A 12401-nucleotide genomic window follows, 5' to 3' on the forward strand; every position below is an offset into this window, starting at 1 on the left:
TATGCTCTGTTTATCAAATTGATACTCATATTTGCACATGAGAGTAAGTTACCACAATAAAGACACACTATCTTCATGTGCACAACATTTTCTTGAATGTTTGGCACTGTTTCCCGTGCCTCTGGCCCCGACAGAGTTACCTGTGCCGATGTACTGGCCACAGGAGTTGGTGGGTTGTCTTGGAGGTCACGCATCTCTGCCATGCTGTAATTCAGTGGATGCCACCTCTGCATATGACGGTGCATAGTATAGTTGCCGAAACTATACTTTTTATTTGTGCCTCTAGATAAATCTTCTTTGCATATGAGGCATGTCACATAGCGAGCATTCACTTTTTTTTGTCCTTGAGGAAAAGAAAAAAACTGCCAAATAAAACTATTTTTGTGGTGAGATATCCGGGGCTCCTCACGTAAAAACTGCCTTGGCTGTACTTCCTCTTCCTCTTCTTCATCCTCTTCCTCCTCTGTGTTGGGAAGGAACTGTGGAGGTGGTCCTCTCTTCCTTGGTGGTGGTGGTGGTGGTGGGGGTGCACCAGCTGCAGCTACTACTGAAGCCATTTTCTACTAAGCAAAATAGGTCTTCCTTTCACAAAGTTGAAAGTCAGAGTGAGAAAAAAGGTGGGGGCTTTTATCATTTTGGAAAAAAAATAGTTCTAAACCAATGAAAAGTGTTATTTTTAGGTCACATGACCTAGCCTTACATCATTAGGAAACCAAAAGTGAAATGAACCAATGAAAAGTTTTCTTAACAAGTCACATGACCTGTTACGCTTACGTTACGCGCTGCGGGCCGCGCCCCGGATCGCTTCCGGGGAGCTGCACTTCGCGCCTCGGTTCGCGTACCGGAGCACTTCCGGGTGCGCTAACGCGGCGCGTCATAAGACGCATTACGCGACAACGCGATACGTCGCGCTTCCGCGATGCGTCACGATGTTGATTTCTAACACGGCAGTTGCGCAAACGGAACGCTTACCGGTTCGCGTACCGAGTCGCGGCACCAAATTGAGCTAACGGGAAGCTACCCGGTTCGCGGACCGGGAGCGAACCAAAACATAATAATACATTTTTTTTTATTAATAAACATATAAAATATATTTTTTGATTTAAAGAAGAATACATTTTAAAGCTTTTGATATTTGCTATTAAAAAACCATTGAAATTCACAGAAAAAACCATAGGTTATAGACCATATATAGTTAGGAATTAGCATTTACAAAACCTTGAAAATTCACTGAAAAAACCATAGGTTAAAGACCATATATAGTTAGGAATTAGCATTTAAAAAACCTTTTTTTTACTCACACAAAACCATTGAAATTCCATATATAGTTAGTTGTACTAACTATATATCGCGCACCCGCAATCCACTGCTGATCATGTCACATATTACATCATTCATGACATGGTCAGTGACATCACTGATGACATCACTGATGACATCTCAAATGACATCACTGATGACATCACTGATGACATCTCAAATGACATCACTGATGACATCACTGATGACATCTCAAATGACATCATTGATGATATCACTGATGACATCACTGATGACATCATTGATGACATATCAAATGACATCACCGATGACATCACTGATGACATCACTGATCACATCTCAAAAGACATCACTGATGACATTAGTCATGTGATAATACGATGAATCTCTTCAGACTCTAATAAAAACTTAGATACACTCAGTGTAAACAGACACTCACAGACTGTCACTCATCCATGGAGTTACTCACACACCTAGTCAGTCATGCAAAGAATCAATCTCACATCCATTTCCTCAACTATACAGTTATACACACCTTACTTATTCAAACATATACTAACACATATTTACTCTCTTATACAATCCCTGATACAAGTTCACAATGATCCATACAGCCACTCACACATTCACTGGCTCTTATGCATAGTTATTTATATATGTCAACTCTCACATGTACTGTGTTTTACATATGTACTTACCTTGACATGTAGCACTTAGATATCCATTCACTCACCAAAACACTCATGCACACAGTCAACCGCCCATACAGCTGTTTCCACATGCACTTTTGAACCCATACATCTAGTGAATCAACTGCTCACACATCTATGCACAGAGTTATACACCTCTAAGCCACCCACACACACACTCAGTCTCCAGTACAAATACTTAGGCAATCAACCAATAACCCATATAGTTACTCATATAGCTACTGATCAACACATGCAGCAGTTTACAGAACAACAGACATAATGATGCACAAATTAAAACAGTTTAGTCACTAACCCATGCACTCAGTGAGACACATTTAATCAGTCACTCATACAGTCAGTCATGCACCTAATAAATCCTTCATCCAGACACTTATAAATCCACTCATTCTTCAATATGTAAGACATATTTTAACTTTACAGAAACATACAGTCACTGGATGTTGTCATCAGTGATGTCATTTGAGATGTCATCAGTGATGTCATCAGTGATGTTATTTGAGATGTCATCAGTGATGTCATCAGTGATGTCACTGACCATGTCATGAATGATGTAATATGTGACATGATCAGCAGTGGATTGCGGGTGCGCGATATATAGTTAGTACAACTAACTATATATGGAATTTCAATGGTTTTGTGTGAGTAAAAAAAAGGTTTTTTAAATGCTAATTCCTAACTATATATGGTCTATAACCTATGGTTTTTTCAGTGAATATACATATACATATACTATATTCATAGAAAATATCTTACTTTCAGACTACAAAAACATATTCCGGTATGGCTGACGCACAGAAGCAGCAGTGATTTCCATGTGGATTGATTTTAAAACTACAGTGGTTTAAAAATGGAGTACTGTCACACCTATTACTTTAACTCTGCCTTGCCTTTGATACAGTTCATCCTCAATACTACTAAACGTAGAAAGATCTGTGTGAAGCACACAAGAACTGTAACCTGTTTGGGACTGAAAAACATAACAGAAGAAAGCCAGTCTCTTCTACAGAGACGTTACAACATTAGAGTGCAGGGTGCTTACCTGAAGCAGATTGCACCTTTTTTATTAGACAGATCATCATTTCACTCCTCTCAGGCCCATTCAAATCACAATTAATGTACCAAATATCCTACCCCGTCTTTAACATTAAGTCTAGCTCTCTATTGCACCCAATCTCCTCCTTTAATCTCAAGTGTTACTGTTAAGCATATAATAAACAAATCATACATATGATAACCCGTCTGACTTTGATTCATACTCAATCGGACAATGAATCAGTCAAATAATGAATTACATCTAACCACAGAAATAAAGAAATGGTTACAAATCGAAGTATCTATATGCAGCAAATGGATCAAACACCACCCATCAACAATATGGCGTCAGCAAGTAGGCCCACCACCAAACAACTGAGCCCAAGGGAGTTATCTAGGGATAAATACGGACTCCAGTCTGTCAATCATAATAGGATTATATTTGTCTAATACGTTTAAACTGCAGCTTGGCACTTCTTTCCCTCATATTGGCTATAAAGAGATCTCCACTTACATTGATTGAAATTGTTGTCCCGCCCAATTGATTAGAAGAGTTAGCCCCCCTTCGAAGGTTGAGTCTAGTTGCGCCTCTGACAACCATTATCTGTTATTAGAATGTGGGAGTTGCTCTCTCTGCCTAATTCACTAGTGCTTCAGGTTAGTTTGTTGCTATGCTGCATTTTCAATGTTTTTTTCTTTTTTTAATCAGACCTTGCTATAATGTCATAATCACTGGGGTGAGCATCCATGTGCATGGGAGCCCGGAATGGTCCATGGCATGTAACATGAGTCCATCCCAGTAGCTTCAGCTATACAAAGTGAGTCACTTGGTGGTCTGATTCTCTTCTGGATCTTGATGTGTCTCCATGTAGCAGAGTGTAGTGTCTCGCTGTCCCCGCCTCGACATTATGGCTCATGTCGTAGAACCTTCATCGGTGCAGAACATTGATGTGTGAAGGTTCTACACCGGGCGTTAGTGTCAGTTAAGCTGTGAGCTGCACTGTTGCTGCTCTGCTTGATGGTCCAGCAGAGAATAAACTTTTCATAACTTACCTGCCTCCTATCATCGGATTGGAACACAGAGCTCATTAGCAGCAGGAGCCAAATTCCCAGACACAGGTAGAATTTCACAGTGCATGAAGGAAGCTTACCATCTCCTAAATTTGTGTTTCCACCTTGGCGCTCCATCTTCAGCACCAACTGTGGGGCCAGCACCAACACACTATCAGTAAGAGCATCCTTGGTACATAGTGGTAGCATAAGTGTGGAGCTTATCGAGGCACTTGTTGGCTTGATCGTTGGGTTGTTTCTCCACTGTGGCTAGGTACACAGTGGTCAAATGAAGGGGCTCTGGTGAATGGAGGCCATCTCACCCTGAGATGAAGGGTCTGTTCCAGCCATGCATCCCACAGTGCTACGTATGAGCTTAGATTCTATCCACAAGGTTGCAAGGTAGAGACAGTGGGCATCCAGATGAGCATCTGTTGCCCTACATTGAAGAAACAGTGGTCAGCTGCAAGGTGCAACAAGGAGGCCAATGCTTGCATTGGCAGCATACAGGATAATATCAGTATAAAGGGGGATACACAGCTGAGCTCCACGCTCTCTCATACTTCTTGTCTGCTGCCTAGCCATGTTCTTGCTATTTTCAACCATTGATTTGGTGGAGCGCATATAAAGGCAACTATAACAGTGTACAATACGGAGTCCTCTGCCCCATGTGTTGTACAGCGTTGACCTCTGTGGGAATGACGAGCTCCCTAACTCAAAGTAATAAGTTTAATTTAATAAACAAACCGTAGGCTTTTTAAACCTTTGCCTAAATGCACCTCTACTTTGCGATGTCAATATGTCTGATAGCTATGGGCACCCATGCTTTTATTGCTCGTGGCCTGTCATGGCGTCTCTGTAGGCTACATATTAATCTTTTGAGGTAAGGCAATGCAGCAGACTTTGCAGAATTTAAAGCACCAGTGTTCCCTAGAGTATACTGGGAGTGGCTTGTCGGAAAACACCATATAGATAACTTTATATGCTGCATGGCTGACTGTCTACATGGATTCTGCTTTGAAAGCAAAAACTGTTTATTCTAAGTTAACAAAACATATTGGCAAAGGTCCGTCCAACATTCAACCAACCGTTGTGTCAGCTTGCATCCTTTTGTATTTATGTCCCTAATATTCCATCGCCAAAGGCCATCACAGAAACTAGTCATCAGAATACCCGAAATGGGAATCTTGTCTGCAGTGTTTATTACCCAAGAGCCATTTCCGATGTCCATGGGTGTTTGTTAAATGTGATCCATGGGTCTTAGAATTACGATAATCTGGTTAAATTGCAATATTATCCTATCTTTTTAGTAGTTTGTCTATTTTATATTGCTCTATTGTTGGTTTTAATGATGTAGTTTTGTGGTATTTTTTGTCATTGCACTTATGTGAATATGTGTGCCTCAGAACCAATAAACCTCACGTCACTATCTTTCATGGTTAATTTAGATTCAATGTGACAATCAGCAAACGTGTTCTAAGAGACAGGTCGACAACTCATTTTTGTCGCAAGCAAATTATTTTCAACATAAATCATTTTACTATCCCAATGTTTAAAAATATATATTTCAAAAAAACACTTCAGGAAAGTATCTGGAATATGTTACAGTGCACTCTGAAAATTGTCACCAGCAGTTTACAGCAACTTTATTACATACATTTTTATAACGTATACAATTAAGAATTTTCGTCTGCTAGAAGGCAAACATAAATTGAACACAAATATTGCTTTATAGTGCGTACCAAACAAATATAGTATTCGATCTCTGTCATCTGCTTGGCATTTCACAAAGCATGAAATGCAATTCACCCATGAAAATGCAGTCCGGTAGCACATCACTCTAGTTTATAAACCATCTAAAAAGGAACATCTTGTCTCGGCAGAGCAATATATTACCTTGAACATCAACATGGGAGGAATAGGGCCCATTACTTAAAACTAAAAGGCCTTTAAAAAACGAGTTACTAGGTTAGACTGCAATATTTTTGAAAATAGTTCCACTTTCATTAGATTTAACTTAGTTGTTGCTAAAGTTGTACCATGCACTTCATTGTCCATCAGTTGGAATAGTTCTGCAAAAAAGAAAAACATAAAAGGTTCATGAATAAGTTAAAGGAACTGCATTTTCCTTCACATAGTTTTGCTTCTTTATTGTAGTTTTTAGGCTTTCAAAATAATCCTTTAACGTTATATGGATGCATGTGTGAATAAAACGGAAAACGGCTGGGGTGAGTGTGCACTTTCCAAACAAAACATAAGATGCTGAACCATTCAAGGGAAATCAAAACATAAGAAAATGATAAAACATCATTCTAGAAACACATGCGGTTTTATCCAAGCTGCCATAAATTCTTCTGGATGAAAGGAGCTATCTGTACTTGAATAAAGCCAAGTCTACGGTTCTAGTTATGAGCGAGTGGGAGCCCAGTTCATTACTCTTCATTTGGGCTTCTGACCTTAGAACCCCTTTTAAAACATTCACGAAGGTCAGTACCTGGGGATACTTTTCAGTTCCAAACTCACATTTGTCCCTCAAGTCAATGCGGTGAGAAAGGGTGTGATTCTGTAGGCCTCCTTTCTCCGAATAATCCTCCAACCTTTCCATACCGACATGAGATACTATCAGCAATCTCAAGTGAGCAGGTCGCAAAGCACAGACAGTTGCCAAATTACTCCTTGAGTAAATTTGACAAAAATTGTAACCAGGCAGAAGCAGCACCAAAGCGCCCGCAGCTGATGCACCGGTACTCCTTTTCCTTTGTGGAAACATGGGCATACATGAACAAGACATCCTAAAATAAATTTACCATTTGATATAGAGCTACACATAATATGAAATGTGTAAAATCCCTTAACGAGTGCTGAAAAAATGTCCTAGTAAAATCATGATACTTATTGAGTTCACGTCTCAAGAACACACGTTACCGTCTGCCTTAGTGCAATTCATACTTGTGAGTTCCATATTACACATACATGCCTGCTCCAGGCACTCAACCCACTGAGCTTTCCGAATGGCTGGATTGAACTGATCATTTGCTTTTACCCTGTAATTCTGCAACATAACAAGCCATGTGCTTGATTACATGCTGTGAGCTGTGATGTTAAGAGCTGCTGCCTAAAGTCTCTATCTTTACTCATATGATGGTCAGTTTTTAAATTTTTTAGTTTTGAAGGAAGGTTAACAAGAACACCTGATGCCCGGTAGCCCCAGCCTTTCGACCCCCTCATTTCATATTATGAGGAACAGAATCAAGAATACTGTTCTGCTAATGGGTGTGGCCAAAGTACGCTTTCAATTTAGTAAGTAAAGTTAAACCACACACCATTTGCCCAATATGGAGGTATACGCCAAGATTTTGCATCACAGAGCGTTTGTGTGCGGGGGTTCCTAATTTAATAGCTTCACCTCACACTGAACAGGACTGACCAAGAAGCTGTTCCATGTAACGACAGCCCAGTGGCTGAGATTAATTCAAGGACTTCTCCTGTCGCTTTTTAGGTTTTGCCCGTTAAACTGAGCCTAGAGGGAAAATGATACCGTATTACCTTGGACAAATATAAATGTGAATAGAATGTTCATACGCAACTCCTGCTTTAGTGTAAGGACAATCAAGACCACATATCTCCCTTTCCTTTCTACCCAATATCTGCCCTACCAAAAGCTGGCAACCAAAAACAAGTGACCCTAATTAAAGTATTATCTTTGTAAAATCGCAATGTATGCTTTTTGAAAAGACGAGAAAAAGAACCAGCCTATGGGCACGGGTGAGTAAGAACAAGCTATGTTGTTATGCTGATCATCATTCAGTCCAACACTGCAATACAATGCAGAAGCCAATGAAATACACGGAAATAAATTAAACCACAGAGAATACAAAATGCGACGTTCCAGTATATAAACCTGACCCTGTCATCTTGGGATTGGCTGGAACTGATGTATGCACATGCACCAAAAGTAAGTATTTAATAGTCACATATACTGTAGCCCTGCATATACAATATATAAGACTTAAAATCTGGGGGGGCAGAGGGGGCAGTTGAACCAGGTTTGACTCAGATCCAATTTGTAGGCCGCCTGCCCACAAAACCTGAATAAAATCATGTTAAGTTTCCTTCTTCCTTGCCATAGATAGCATCTTGTTTTCAAATAAATAATAAGTAAATACATTCATAAAACAATCAAATTTAAAGAACATTTGTTATTTTCTGTGGGCAGCGAGACCTCTGTGGGAATGCAGCGGGTTCGAATTCACATCTGGTTAAAACAAAAAAAGAAACATTTTCTAAGAAAACAAAATACTTCTCTGGCAAACATTCCTAGCAATGCCTGATGCTTTGGGAATTTAATGATAGCTACTGTCAAGCAACAGTAGGAAAGAATAAGAGCCGCCCCTTCAAACAAAGTACAGGGGCTTCTTAACGCTATAGACATACGTGGAGAGAAAACTGAAGCAGTATTGGTAATAAACAGACAAACTTTTGGGGAAAGAAGGCTTTCGCAGAAGGGACCGGAACAAAGAGACCTGGTTGGCTGGCTCACTAGCCTCGCAGCTGCTGGCTGACGCCAGCCAAACAATCAGCAGCAGTCCTAGCTGTTACTGGAGACCAGTGACAGAATATAAGAGCAAGATTTACAAGCCTGTTTACAGAAAAGCAGCAGCTCCGAGCAAGTGAAAACTGGACTGATTGTGTCAATTGGTTTTCAAGAAAGAAAAAAGGAGTTCCTGAACAGATGTTAAAATGGTGAGCAGTGTATTTATATAGTACTTGGTCCCTGCTCTCTGGGAGGGCTAAACACAGCAGGAGTCATGACAAATGCATGGCATGGGCAAACAGGGAGAACAGGAGCGTGACAATGGGGCCAGCAAATAGGAAGACTATGAACGGGCTGTAAGCCCACAATGTATATACATGTCTCAAAGAGAAAGTGCAAGCTCTGTCTAGACGTATCTAAAAATGGCACAGAGTCAAATGCAAAGGATCTTGAAGGATATATGCTGCTGAATGCTAAGTAGTGCAGAACCTTGAGATAAAAGAGCACAGGCTTGCATTTACCGACTCTCACCTGCATTCTGGACCAACTGCAGCTGGGCTGGGTACTTTGGCCGATCTAAAGGCAGTTTAAGTTAGACTTTGAAAGACAAAGTCCTACTCTAATCATGCATAGGCACTAACAAAATACATATCATGCAAAAACACTTTGTTCACACTAAAGGCAGTTTAGATTAGATTTTGCCTGACAGGCACTAAGATGAAAAATCCCAGGTGTGTATTTTCAGACTCCCACGAGCAGATGGTGCAGTGGGAGCACATTCTGAAGCATGTCCAGTTGGTTTGTCAAATGCTTTGGTAACTCAGGTGAATGGAACTTGCACAGATGAGTAGGAATTCTATGAGTGACCTTGAATTTGCATTCAACCTACTTCCAGTGTCAGTGTATGCAAGCAAACAACCTCTCGCTTATGACCGTTGTCAAGGTTCACTGTGTAATTCACCCCATAGTCTTGCTGCTTCTGGATAAGTGGGGTGAAACCTGTTCTTTTCTGCTGATGGAGAATGTCATTAACGCATGGGTCTTCATTTATGAGGCTGTCAGTCTTGTAAAAATCAGGGCCAGAGCATAGGCAAATGGCACTCTGACCTGGAACTAGATTACCAAGCCTCTTCTCTTGTCCTGCAGGTGTTGAAGAAATGAGAAATTCCTCCATTAAAGGACCTTGATTAGTATTCACAGAGAAATGGAAGCTTTGAGGAGACATTATCATAGAAGAGATCTAGGGGACTTATTTACAAGCCCATTTCACCGCCAATGGGTCACTTTTTTTGACAAACAGGCAGCGCAGAGTGCAGACCTATATCTACGAGGCCACGCAGAGCCACTTTGCATGGCTTTTCATGGCCTCATAGATATGGACTAAGACAAAGCAGCCAGGTTGCTGCATTGCCTTAGTCTGCATCAAAGATGCATTCCATCGGCGTTGCAGTGGGTGTTCCCATGCAACACTCATGGATTTTGACGCATACCTAGATTTATATGGACTTGTAAACCTGGAAATACGCCAAAAGCGTATGCCTCCGCAGGGGAGGCGTAACGAGGAGATATAATTATATTTCTCCTCACTTCCCGCTCTTTCTTTGCGTGCTACATTCTGCAGCACACGTAGAAGGATGAAAACACCTCAATTCCCTACAATGCAGACAACCTTGCACCTTGGTGCCAAGGTGCCTGCATTGGCGCAAGGCAGCCAATTGCGTCCCACTGCAGTGGGAGAGAACATGAATGCGCTGTATCTATCTAATGCAGCACACGGCATAATAGGACCAACGTCCAAGTATGTTTCCTTCCTGCGCAAAGCCTAACCACTATCACACACAATACATGCAACCCATGTCATTAGATGTCCTGTGGGAATTCTTATTTGGTCTGCGGTATAAATGCAACAGATTCATTACCCAAGCTCTAAATCCAAAACCACACTGATTTTCCTTGGCCTTGTAAACTTTAATCAGCACCAACTGACTGCTGCTACATCTGCTTCAGAGCATTTGTAGGTAATAAATGCAGCTTTTAGTTTTTCCTCCCTCACTGGATTGGGATCTAGGACAGGCATTCCTTTGTTCTGGATGGGATCCTGTCTCTTTTTTCCAAACCTACTTGTCTTATCCTATAGGTTGGTTTATGGAATACATTAGACCCTTTAGGATATATAAAAATGGAGAGCACAAATGGTTGCAGATATTTCACCTCCTATGGTTTGGTTCCCAAATACTCCTATTGATGGCCTTCCCTTTTCCTTCTTCAATTTGTTCGTATTTGAGTTTGTAGTAGTTAGTGCAAGCCATGCCCAGCCTCTTTATGGAAGACTCCAACCTTCATCCTCTTGCCACTTGTTATGGTGATCCTTGTGTTTGTCACAAAAAAAATCCTTCGTGATCCAATGCCTCCTGTTCCAGGGACCTTCAATGTTGGTTCGTTGCTTATCTGGATATCACCACCACACCATCCTTGGAAGATGCTATCATTCTTGCCAAAGTCTTCATACCAGTGACTTGGTTCTTAATCTACAAAACAAAATACGCTGTACCCCGCTAAATATTGTTGCAAGGGGATGGGGTAGCCGATGAAATCAACACATAAGGAAAATGCCCCTTGGACATTACATATAATCATTAATGTTCATCCATCCTTGTCCATGAAGAGTTCAACATCTCATTGATTGGTTGATCGGGCTCTGCGCGCCAGAAGATGATAAGTAGTCTGATTCGGCCGTGGAATGTCCTGTCACAAGTCAGGGAGATATGTGATGACACTGTTGGTGATGTGCGGGCAGCTCTGGGCTTGCACACATCACGCTTTCATTGAGCCTCAGCAGTACGTCTTGCCTCAGAGGTTTGGCAGCCTTTGTGTATGAGGGTGCGCCATGCTGGACTCCTGTGTGTCCTTCAACTGCTTCTTTTGTCTTCTGTGGGAGTGCTTTCCCTGAGTGAGTTATCCGTAGAAGAGCTGCTTGGGATGCACTCATCTCACATTCTGACAAAATGCCCAGTGCATCTGGTTCCATTAATTGATTAAATTGTCCCATTTATCTTTTTACATGGCAAAATCAAAAAACAGAATAGAGCAATTAGAGACAAGAAACTCTTTTTTAATTTTATTTACAGAAAAGACTAACAAAATAATAAAATACTAGAAAGATACCAGAAATGAAACCATACATGTCCCCCCACAAAGAGAGCCACACTAACCCTATCACATATCCCTTCTAAAATGCATAAATACAATACACCTGACACAATTTAAAAACAAACAAGAGAAGTAAGATTGAGAAACTAAGAGTCCAAAACAGAAGGGAAAAGCACCCTCCTTGTTTTTCGAAATAGTTGCCTACTCTACTTTTGATAACAGCTATCAAATGCCCTGTGGAGTTTCTAATCTGACGACGCTTCAGTCCCACTCATTTCATTTCTAAGGACCATCCTCAGGACATTGATGAGGCATATGTATTTATAGGGCCTGAAATAATCAATAGTGACTTTTCCCAAATATCCACACAGTAGCTTGGATGTAATCAATGCCAAACATAGTCCAAGCGAGTCATCAGGGGCAGTGTAGAGTCTCCAGATTTGGAAAAGCTTTTTTCCGGAGTTAAATACTTGGATGTGACAGCGGAAAATCGTGAACAGTTTGGAGGACAAGAGGCTAAAGGATTTGCAAAACAGGGCCTGCTTTCCTGAATACGGGTACAACTTGTTACATTTAGTCATGATAATACGACTCTGGAGAGAGGCTGCTAAAATAGAGCACTGGCTCTGATGGTCCAGCTA

General features: G+C 41.0%; 1 protein-coding gene across 2 annotated transcripts in view; it reads right to left on the reverse strand.

The window, feature by feature from the left end:
* Positions 1-5697: 5697 nt before the first annotated feature.
* The window catches only part of TOM1L1 (target of myb1 like 1 membrane trafficking protein), a 653197-nt gene continuing 646493 nt past the window's right edge, over positions 5698-12401 (reverse strand). For both annotated transcript variants that reach the window (XM_078654420.1, XM_078654421.1), the window contains one exon: positions 5698-6148. The gene's annotated coding sequence lies outside the window, so the exon portion shown is untranslated. The remainder of the gene's footprint in view (positions 6149-12401) is intronic.

This window comes from Lissotriton helveticus, chromosome 7 (genome assembly GCF_964261635.1).
Source record: "Lissotriton helveticus chromosome 7, aLisHel1.1, whole genome shotgun sequence".
NCBI classification, from domain to species: Eukaryota; Metazoa; Chordata; class Amphibia; order Caudata; family Salamandridae; genus Lissotriton; species Lissotriton helveticus.